Source organism: Alosa pseudoharengus, unplaced genomic scaffold (genome assembly GCF_046254945.1).
Source record: "Alosa pseudoharengus isolate Yale_2024_CS ecotype anadromous, Long Island Sound unplaced genomic scaffold, YU_APseudo_1.1 YU_APseudo_1.1_scf_17, whole genome shotgun sequence".
Lineage (NCBI taxonomy): Eukaryota > Metazoa > Chordata > Actinopteri > Clupeiformes > Clupeidae > Alosa > Alosa pseudoharengus.
The window spans coordinates 20622079-20632916 of record NW_027468640.1 but is presented as its reverse complement, the minus strand read 5'-3'; the positions used below and the strand labels follow the sequence as shown (position 1 = coordinate 20632916).

General features: G+C 43.6%; 1 long non-coding RNA gene across 1 annotated transcript; it reads left to right on the top strand.

Moving 5' to 3' along the window:
* Positions 1-2265, top strand: LOC143128015 (uncharacterized). The gene is made up of 3 exons (XR_012987782.1): positions 1-375; positions 1090-1155; positions 1580-2265. It is a non-coding gene; the product is annotated as an uncharacterized LOC143128015 (long non-coding RNA).
* The last annotated feature ends 8573 nt before the right edge of the window (positions 2266-10838 follow it).

The window sequence follows — 10838 nt, the reverse complement described above, 5'->3', positions numbered from 1 at the left end:
GATTATTCATGGCCTCGCCCACCTTGGCTTGTGACCGCCTACAGGAAGACTGGAAGATTTTGCGGCTAGGGGATTGTCTCTCTGCAGCTAGTAGGAGCTAACAGCAAGTTGCTAACATGGCAGAAAAAAATTGTGCCTGTGTTATTTGTGGCAATAACACATCAATGTCGCATGTCTTGCCTTAGAAACAAGAGTTGAGGAAGAAATGGTTCGGATTTATCGTTGGAACACCACCACCGAAGTAGTGCAACATTAGTTCTGTGTTCCAATCATTTCGACCACACTCACTGCCTACAGTTAGAAAGTGGTTTTGCATCGATGTTCTGAAAACCTGGTTCTGTACTGTCATGACGATCGACCACCAGCTCACAGGCTGTAAGTACAAACAAACTTTTCCACCTAACGTCTGTTACAAAATAGCATGTTCATATTCTTCACGTTAGCATGCATGAAAAGGGTACAAGCAGAGCCCGTCTACATTCTCTGGTACAAGCTAGGCTTAGGCTAGCCTATATTCCAGGAAGCTACACCAGGCACGTAACTGAAGTGTTCTGTTGACGTGTAAAATCAGAGAATGTCTAATAGGAAGGGCTCTGGTAAAATCCATTAGAGGAATGGTCTATTTTCCCGAACGTAGCCTACAGGCCACTAACACGACAGGTGTAGTTACTTCCATTGATTAGGCCTATTGGAAGCTATTGTTGCAGTAGCCTACATAACGCGAACGGAATGGTTCAGTTACGTGCCTGGTGTAGCTAACGTTACACTCATAAGAAACTGACCACACTACCCAGAGATTTAGCTTGTTGAACCTATAATCTTCTAACCTAAGCGTTAAACCACAAATAATAATATTAGCAACAATATCTTATGCTCAACTAAGTACAGATATTGTTCTAGTCTAAACAGGGAAAATCAAAAACACAATACCCGTGCACTATTAGGCTAAGTTGCTATCACTAGAGCTCAGGTATTTACACTTCAGTCTAATTTATGTCTTCTTGCCATTATTACATTGACCTTTGTAGGCCTACAATGATGTTTTGTTTGATTACTTGCTGTTTACTTAGTGTTTTGTATGTCTTCCAGAGCACATCCTCATGTCAGGCTACACAGCTTTCTAGCCTACATTAGGTCATCACGTTAGAAGCAAAGGTTTGTGATCGATCTAACTTTTTTTGTTGTGCTAGTTAGTTTCTAGAAGTCTTTTTCTAGTAGGCTAATACAGGTTCTTATGTGCTCATCAATGTTTGGGAAAGTCAATTCATGGGTTTCTTCAGGTCACTTTCCACAGGTGTATAAAATCAAGCACCTCGATTATGAATGCAGACTGCATGGTGCTTGATTAATACACCTGTGTAAATGGACCTGATGAAACCCATGAATTGCATAACAGATAGAATTGATATTACCGAATGTCTTCTTGTGGGTGTGCTACTTAGTACATCATACACCTTACCGCAATCACTAAAATATTTTTGTTTCCATTGTGCCAGTACAGTTTTGTGTGAGAGAGTGAATGTCCTGTGTACTATTAGTATCTTGTAACTTGACAGTAATACACATTTATTTACTTTAGGTACCCAAACAGAATACTTCATGAAAAGTATGAGTATTGATACAAACACTTCGGATACACCATGGGCATGGGGGCCTGCTACCTCTACTGCCATCAAGCCTGTTCATCCAAGGCCAGCTAGAAGACCTCGGGTTGATCAAGATGAGGAGGAGGATGAAAGCGACATCTCCACAATAACACCTGATGGCTCTACCTATGGCCCATCGCAATCAAAGAGCAATGTAATAGAATCATCACAGCCAATGAATGTGTTTTTGACTGTGTAAAGAAATAGGTCTTTATTTTAAAACGTTTCCAACTGTTTATTACTTGAAAGCAAGATGACGATTGTCACAAACGTTTACCTCTTTTAGGAGAGATTTTAAGCTGACAGGCAATTGTTACCATTCTATTAAACCAACGTTCACCGACAAACGATCAGGAAGCGGTTCTTCTTTCTACTCGGATACTAGGATCAAACACATGAAGTTGTATCTCCGAAGACATTTTGTGCAACAGTTTTGACTCGAGTTTTAGCCAGGTTTTAGCACTGTAAAGTTGAATATGGAGCATAGCACAGGCAGAATCGGATGAGGACGCACTGGAGGAAGCGTCACAGTACTGTTAGCCAATCAGAGGTGAATTCATTAGCATGTCATTAATATTCATGACTAGAGGCGAAATCCAGTCGTTCCTCCCCGCCCACCTTCCCCACCAAACTAGAACAGCATGAAACAGACGCAGGACAGCATTTTTTTCACCAAAACCGGCTCACAGGGCATTCATCAATACTACAGACCACTGCAAAATTAATGAAAAAACGATGAGATGAGACCTTTAAACCCTGGCGGCTAAAGGGTTAAGATGACCCCTGGAGGCAAACATACAGAAAAAATTGGTCATCCTAGGCCCTACGGTTCTCAAGATATTCACAGAAAACTGTGTCTGCCCTACCCTTCTTTCGGGGGGTCCAGTCCAGCGGGGGGGCTACAGATCGAAACGAAAAATGATGGTTCCATGCTATCCATGTGGGGTTACATGCCCACCAAGTTTCGTGTACCCCGGTCTTTCAGTGTCCCGGGAATCCTTGTTGGTGTACGGTCACTAAATGTACACATAATGCCCCCCATGAAATGCCCCCCATGAACTAAAGTTCACAAAACTTGGCATGCATTCGGAGGGTGTCATAATGATCCTACACTTTCAATTTCGTGCAGTTTTGACCATGTCAGCCAGAGATATTGTGATGAAAACACCTAATGTTTTGCTTTTTAATTTTTAACTAGGTGGCGCTATACATGAAATAAGTGGTAATGGGATGGGTTGACATGCCCCCTTAAGACCAACATATAAAAAAAAGGTGGACTTCCTAGGCCCTACGGTTCTCGAGATATTCACAGAAAACTGTCTCCGGCCACCTACAGGCCAATTGGTGTATAGTAACATAAATTAATTTATTGTGTGGCCCCACATGAGCGGAATTCCACGAAACTTGGCATGCATTCAGAGGGTGTCATAATGATCCTACACTTCCAATTTCGTGCAGTTTTGACTATGTTAGGTCACAGATACCTGCGATTACAACACCTCATTTTTACTTTTTTACTCATTTTTAACTAGGTGGCGCTATACATGAAATGAGTGGTTATGGAATGGGTTGACATGGCCCCTTGAGATCAACAAACAAAAAAAATGGTCCTCCTAAACCCTACGGTTCTCGAGATATTCACAGAAAACTGTGTCTGCCCTACCCTCCTTTCGGGGGGTCCAGTCCAGCGGGGGGGCTACAGATCGAAACGAAAAATGATGGTTCCATGCTATCCATGTGGGGTTACATGCCCACCAAGTTTCGTGTACCCCGGTCTTACAGTGTCCCGGGAATCCTTGACGGAAATTTGGACATGCGAAAAAAAAAAATCTGACTAAACCTACATGACCGCCGCTTCGCTGCGCGGCGGTCATAATTAACAGCAATATGAGCTAGATACGGAGATGACCCAAAGTAACCCAAAGTTGCTCTGTAGTCAGAGTAGTCCCTGGTAATAGAATTGAAATATGTAAGTCACTGGATGAAAAGTGACTGCTACATGTAAATGTTCTAACTTTCTGAGGTGGGCAGGGGGTGCCCTTTTTTCATGTCTGTGCCCAGGGGCCCAATGGCTCATAATCCGTCCATGCCGACCAGGTTTAGTTGCGAGCATAAGATACCATGGTGATATAGCGACGCTAAAACAGATCCACTTTCGTGTCACAGCATGCCCGGGCTTTGAGCGCAACATACCTCGCTAACACACTAATCGAGATTCGTAGTATACCCCAGTGTTTCCCAAAGTCTGGGTCGCGACCCACGGGTGTTGTTATAGGCCTAACTGATACCATTTGTCATTTGATACCAGGAAAGCTAACAGTTTTCTATTAGGATGTAGATTGTTAACTACCACAGTCACGGTTTTGTCATAAAAGCTCATGAAACTGGTGCATGAAACTGGGGGACGAACGCATTGCAGAGGGGATGCCTGAGCATGGATATCTACCTCTCAAAATGAAACCGTTCTGTGGGGCGCCTGCCATGTACCTCGCAGTTGCAAACTGCAAGGGACATGAATCCGCCTATTTGCAACATAGATAACAATACAACATTGACACAGACAACAATAGATACCAGTTCCTCAACTTTACCGATTAAAATCTAGTGACCGTGCTGTCAACTAAAGCAGACATCCATAGACCGGACATAAGGCCATTCAATTTGCATACAGTTTCGATTGCAGATGCAATCTTTAAAGTTAATAGCAACCTCCTCACATTCTTATTTCTGATTTAAAATGCACAACAGTGCATTTTATTAGTTTACAATGTAAATGGGCATTTTAAACACTGTTCCTCTCTTTTTTCTACCTCGCTAACTCCAAAGTAAAGGCGCATTCTTCCGGCTATTGCGCAAACGCCTCTTGTTCTGATATAACGACTATACAACATAATATAATACAACAATACAATATAACGACTTGAGTTATTTGCTGTTTACATTGGAATTGACGTCCACAGTGTTATGGACCCATTTGTCTGCAACGCAATGTAGCCTACAACATTTTTTTTTAGAAATACAGGAACAGCTTACTATGCTGACGAATGACGACTGCGCAACATGCGAGAATTTCCCCAAACTCTCGGATGCGCATTAAAACGTATCTTTTCAGTAGTCATTTCCAACTTTTCACGCTGATGGTGCTCAAAATGCAACACAACCGTGTTCAAAGCAGAGATCCTATAGCAATGTATGGTTGGGGGAGGCATAGAAAAGTTGGAGAACCTGTGGCCTAAAACAATATTGGTGGTTGCAGGGTAGATTTGAAGTGAAATGGGTCGCGATGATCTGTCATTTTTAAAAAGTGGGTCGCCAGAAAAAAAGTTTGGGAAACACTGGTATACCCCACTGGTTTGGCAATTTCGTCACTTGTACCTTGTGAATTCAAAGCCAATGTGTATGGTTTACAGTTAAATATTAGGATTAGACAGGGCAAGCCAAAAGCATTTCCTTCATCATTGGAACTATTTAAAAATAAATATCAGAAACGTTTAAAGAGTTTGGGAACTCAAAGGTCAAATGTCAAAAAAATTGAAAATTTAGATATAAAATCAAATATCTTAAGGTGACATTTATGAACCCTCACCAGTGCCACACGCACATCACGCACTGCGCGTAGGGCACCAAGTGCCTGGGGGGGCACCAAAAAATCTGGGTCGTGAAAAATCACCACAATAGGCTACTAGTATTAATAACAAATAAAATATGTCTAAAGCATGTTAATATGCAAAAGCAATACAAAAGTAATATAGGCCTAGACCAAATTAGTTGAGAAAAAGGTGAATCTCCTGTGCAGCCCTCTCTCCAGTCTCCCTCTGGTGCCGCCCTCCCCCACCTCCCAGTGGTCTGTTCGATTATTCCTCAATCCCAAATTTGGCAGACCGTAGACATCGCCTTGAAAAGGCACTAAGAGTCGGGGGCGGAAAAAAGGAAAAAAGAAGAGACAGCGGGATGATGCTCGCGCTTCACTTGCAGTTAAGACAATGTTTTAAGTAAATAAAAAAAGTTTTTGTAGCCCTTGCATGTCTATGCTTATGCCAGGTAATACTACTACCGTCAATACACTTTGTAACGTAAGCTCTACCTATTAGCCATGTTCATGTTCAAGTGTTAGGCCTACATTGCAAATGATTTGATGCTGGCTAGCTAGTTATTTTATGTTGTGGATATGGATATTGATTATGGGTTATTGAATGCAATTCAACACTTTCCTTTAACGTTAGCACTCGGTGCATAAGACTAGCAATCCTTCCTCAGGTTGCTAGCTAGCAATGCTATTTCTGATTATGCTTAATCTGGGTTTTCTATTTCTTTGAGCCATCAGAGATATAGTCAGGTAACGTTAGCCTATTAGCCTAGTTTGCTTTGCATTTCAGGACGCTTTTTTGGCTAATTGTGTTGTGAAAAAGTAACGCTACAAGTGACACTTTCACAACGTAATGAAATGATGATTGGGAACAACTCTTGGTAAGGTGAACTTTGGAAAAACCCTGCAACTGAACATGATATGATTTTGCCAAATTAGACAGTTTTAGATAAATGTACTAGTTGTTGTTCTATGCGGTCATTTCCAAGAGGTTCATACTAGGCCAAGGGCGACATCTGTTGGTGAAACTGCAATTAGAAAAAAAAAACTAACTAAGAAATTCTGAATGTTTTTTATTCATTTGGTGGTGGTGGTGGTGGTTGGTTGGGGGGGGGCACCACCAAGCATTTTTGCTTAGGGCACCCAAATGGCTAGCGCCGGCCCTGACCCTCACCAAAAGTGTGACTTACATTTGTCTGAGTTGTGAAATACATCATGCAGATCAATTGCAGAGCCACAAGTGGAAATTTACAAAGTAGATTGTGTGCAATGGTGATTTGATCTGATCGGCTCTCACTAAATCAATCAAATGAAAGGTGTTCTTCCTTATAACATCACAGACAATATATTTTTTTTTTTCACAATAAGAGAGTGGTAAGACAGACAGTGTTCCACTACACCAAGAGCAAGTGTATACCACAATCAAAGACCGATGTTTATTACGTGATTCAGCAACATTCAACACTAATTAGCAGGAAGTTGTGCAGCCGTCGACTGATATTCAGAGAGATTACCATTGTACAGTATGCTAGACTTCTTCATAAGGGTGATGAGAGTGAGACAACATAAACAAGCCACTGTTCACACGTTTTTCACATCTTATTAATATCTAAATGATCAGTATAACACAACAATTTGAATCTTAAAATGTAACTTGACTGGTTATGGTGTTATGGGTAATGATTGAGGCCTCAAGTAGTACGTGTTGGCAACAATATCTCAAGCAACATCACATTGAGCACGGGGCCCCCCCAAGGCCGCGTGCTCAGTCCGCTGCTCTTCACCCTGCTGACGCATGACTGCACTGCAACCTACAGCCACATAGTGAAATTTGCTGACAACACAACTCTGGTGGGTCTCATCACCAAGGGCGACGAGACTCAATACAGGTTGGAGGTCGCCCTTCTGACCACGTGGTGCAGGGACAACAACCTCCTGCTGAACGTTAGCAAGACCAAGGAGATTGTTCTTGACTTCCGGAGAGGTCACACCCAACACCTGCCACTGACCATCGACGGTGCTGTGGTGGAGAGAGTGAGCAGCACCAAATTCCTGGGGGTGCACATCAGTGAAGACCTCTCCTGGACCACCAACACTGCATCACTGGCGAAGAAAGCTCAGCGCCGCCTGTACTTCCTGCGGAAACTCAGGCGAGCAAGTGCTCCACCAGCCATCATGACCACATTCTACCGAGGCACCATTGAGAGCATCCTCTCCAGCTGTATCGCTGTGTGGGGCGGAAGCTGCACTTAATACAACAGGAAAGCCCTGCAGCGCATAGTGAACACAGCTGGAAGGATTATCGGTGCTTCACTCCCCTCCCTGAAGGACATTTACACCTCCCACCTCACCCGCAAGGCGACCACAATTGTGAGTGATGCAAGTCACCCCGCTCACAATTTGTTTGATCTACTGCCCTCTGGGAAGAGGTACAGAAGCCTGCGCTCCCGCACCACCAGACTCACCAACAGCTTCATACACCAGACTGTTAGGATGCTGAACTCTCTCCCCCCTCAGCTACATAACATCCTGGACTTTTGGACCCACAATGGCTGCCTTGCACTTCTCCACTTGCACTACTCCACTTGTACACTTGCACAGTTTGCAACTTGTTGTTGTCCTGTTGTCCTGAAAACACTTCTGAACACACTTCTGCTGCTCTTACATAACTTGCACCACTATGCCACTTGCATACTGTCATGTCCCACTGTCTAGGGGTGTTGTGGGACATAGACAAATGATAGGAGATGACCAACAATGAAAGTATAATTCAACAATATTTATTTACAAAAAATGATAAGCCTAAGAAAAATACGGACGAACGAAAAATAAGGCTGCCCAAACGAAAGGCCTCCAAAAGTAGGCCCAGGTAATCCCCAGCCTTCTCCTCGACTCTCACTCGAGGACCAGGCAGGAGCGACAGCGACGGCCAAAACCAGAGCGCGTGGCTTGCGCAGCGGAGCAGAGCGGTGTAGCGGACAAACCAAAATCCAAGAACGCCCCCAAAACCAAGAGACCTCCCAATTGACGTCAGCCAGCACCTTTTATAGTGCCGGCCCAGCAATTAAGCCCCCTGCTGGACAGTCTGAAATTAACAAAACACAAGACACAGAGAGAAACAAGCAGACACAAAAATAAACACACACAGGGACGTAACACCCCCATCTAATGTTGATCACAATTCTCGTGACAAAGGACATCAGTAGGAGAGGAACCTCCTGGAAACCTAGCTGGAAAAGAAACAGTTAACCTCTGTACATCCTTAGCACGTGAGAACAAATCCTCCTCAGGAGAATAGGTAGAGATCACAGAAGCAACAGACACAGGACAATGGGCATTCTTAATTTCTCGGGAGACATAAGGTTGCTTAACTTTATCTCCCTTCTCAGCAGTGGTAGTGCGACACCTAAGCAGAGAGAAGTCAGTTTTCTGTTTCCGTCTGATCAGCTTTCTGCCAATAGACAGCGACGAAGAATCTTCAGCACCACCAGATGTAGACAGCGACCGAGGTGCAACGTTAGCTTGCGAAGACGTCATATGGTGACACAGTGTGGAATATTCTCTCTAACCGAGAAGCTGAAACGACTTGGCTAGAACCCAATTCAGAATTCTCCTGTAAAAGGACTCAAAATTACCTTCGATTGAGCGATAACTTTTCCGCCAGCTAAATAATTTCCTAAAATAAAGGTTACCCCTTTCATAGGTAGCTGCGGAAGGACGGCGACGTTCACAAAACAAGAAGCCAGATCACTCCTAAGGTGCACAGTGTGTAACGGAACTTTCAAACGTCCACGTTGAATACCTTGAACTAGCACGTTAGAGCCACAGAAGGTCTCCTTAGAGAACGGCAAAACTGAAGAAAGAATAAAAGACTGGGCTGCACCCGTATCTCGTAAAATTTTGATAGGAACACTGTCTCTCTCACGCCCTGAGAGAGACACCATTCCTTCCAAAACGAACGGATCGTAGACTGACTCTAATCTCCTGTGTGGATTATCTAAACTTAAAGTGCGCACCAGGCCAGCACTTTTCAAATGATCTCACTTTGGAGACGAATTCTTTCTTAACAGAACCGGGCACACGGCAATGAGGTGACCCACCTCGTGACAATAGAAACACTCACGACTCTCACCTTCCGAAGGTGACTTAGGCCTACTGATCTCTGAATTTCTCCAGCTCTGCCTCGGACTAGAAGGCTGAGCTGAATAACGACGACGAGGGGGAGGAGAAGAAAAGAGAAACGAGCTTTTGTGCGTTAGCACAAATTCATCAGCACAGACAGCAGCCTGTGACAGTGTTGTTACTTTCTGATCATTTAAGTATGTGGCTACCGTCTCTGGAACACAGTTTTTAAATTCTTCCAGCAAGATAAGTTCGCACAGTTGCTCTTTAGTGTGGGCACGTTGGGAAGTGCACCACCGATCAAAGGCGCTCTCTTTCTCCCTCGCAAACTCAACGAAGGTAAGCCGGTCGGTTTTCCGAAGGCCGCGAAACTTTTGCCTGTATACCTCAGGAACTAACTTGTAGGCGTTTAAAATGGCATTCTTCACTAAATTGTAGTCTGAACTCTGCTGTACAGTGAGCGCAGAATAGACCTCCTGTGCTTTTCCGGTCAGCACACACTGTAACAGCTGAGTCCAAAACTCAACAGGCCACTTTAGCGTAACCGCAAAGCTCGAAATGACTAAAATATGTATCCACCTCGCGGTCACTAAACGGAGGAACCATGTGAATATTTTGGCTTACATCGAAAGGTTGGTTCGGCGGAATCGAAGGCACAGACGGAGCCAAAGGAGCAAACGGGACAGCATTATCTGAAGCGTCCAACGGAATAGACAACGGAGCGGCGGTATCAGAATCTCTCACTGGGACAGACAATGGCTCGGTAAAATTGACATTGGAGCGAACGGGAGAAGTAGACAATGAACCATCAGATCGAGAACCTGAAGGGACTGTGGCGATGGTAAGTTTTTTTATGGCCAATTCCATCTCAAGCTTTCTCAACACGAAACCGTGCTCTTCGCGTTGAAATTCCCTTCTACGTTCATTCTCTCGTTCATCATGTTCTAAACGTTTAAAATCAAGTTCCTATTCCTTAAGCTCGATCTCTGTCAATTTCCTTTTCTCTGACAATTCTATTTTCACACTCAGCCCGTAATTTTGCTGCCTCTAACTGCATTTTCCGTTCTTGGAATGAGTATTCCCGAAGTTTGAGCTCATTGCTTGCAGCTGATGACTCTGAAACTATCTGAGAAACAGGGCCTTCAGCTTTCGCTGAGAGAATCTGCTTCTCCACTAGGCCTTACTCAACAGCTTTAAATAAAGACTCCTTAAGCTTTTTATCATCACTGGAAAGTGAAAGAGTAATAAGCCGCAACCTCAACTAATTGTTCTTTAGTGCATTGTGCCAAAAGAACATCTGACGGACTCTCAATAAATTGTTCTACCACAGACATTTTGACTAATTGCCACTAACGAAATCGAAAAGGTCTCTGATAGACAGAATATCCAGTATGAAAATCCAGTATGAAAGAGCTATATCCAGTATGAAAGAGCTATTGCAGGGTATATGCAGGAATCATAGAGTTGAATTTACTACTTTTTAC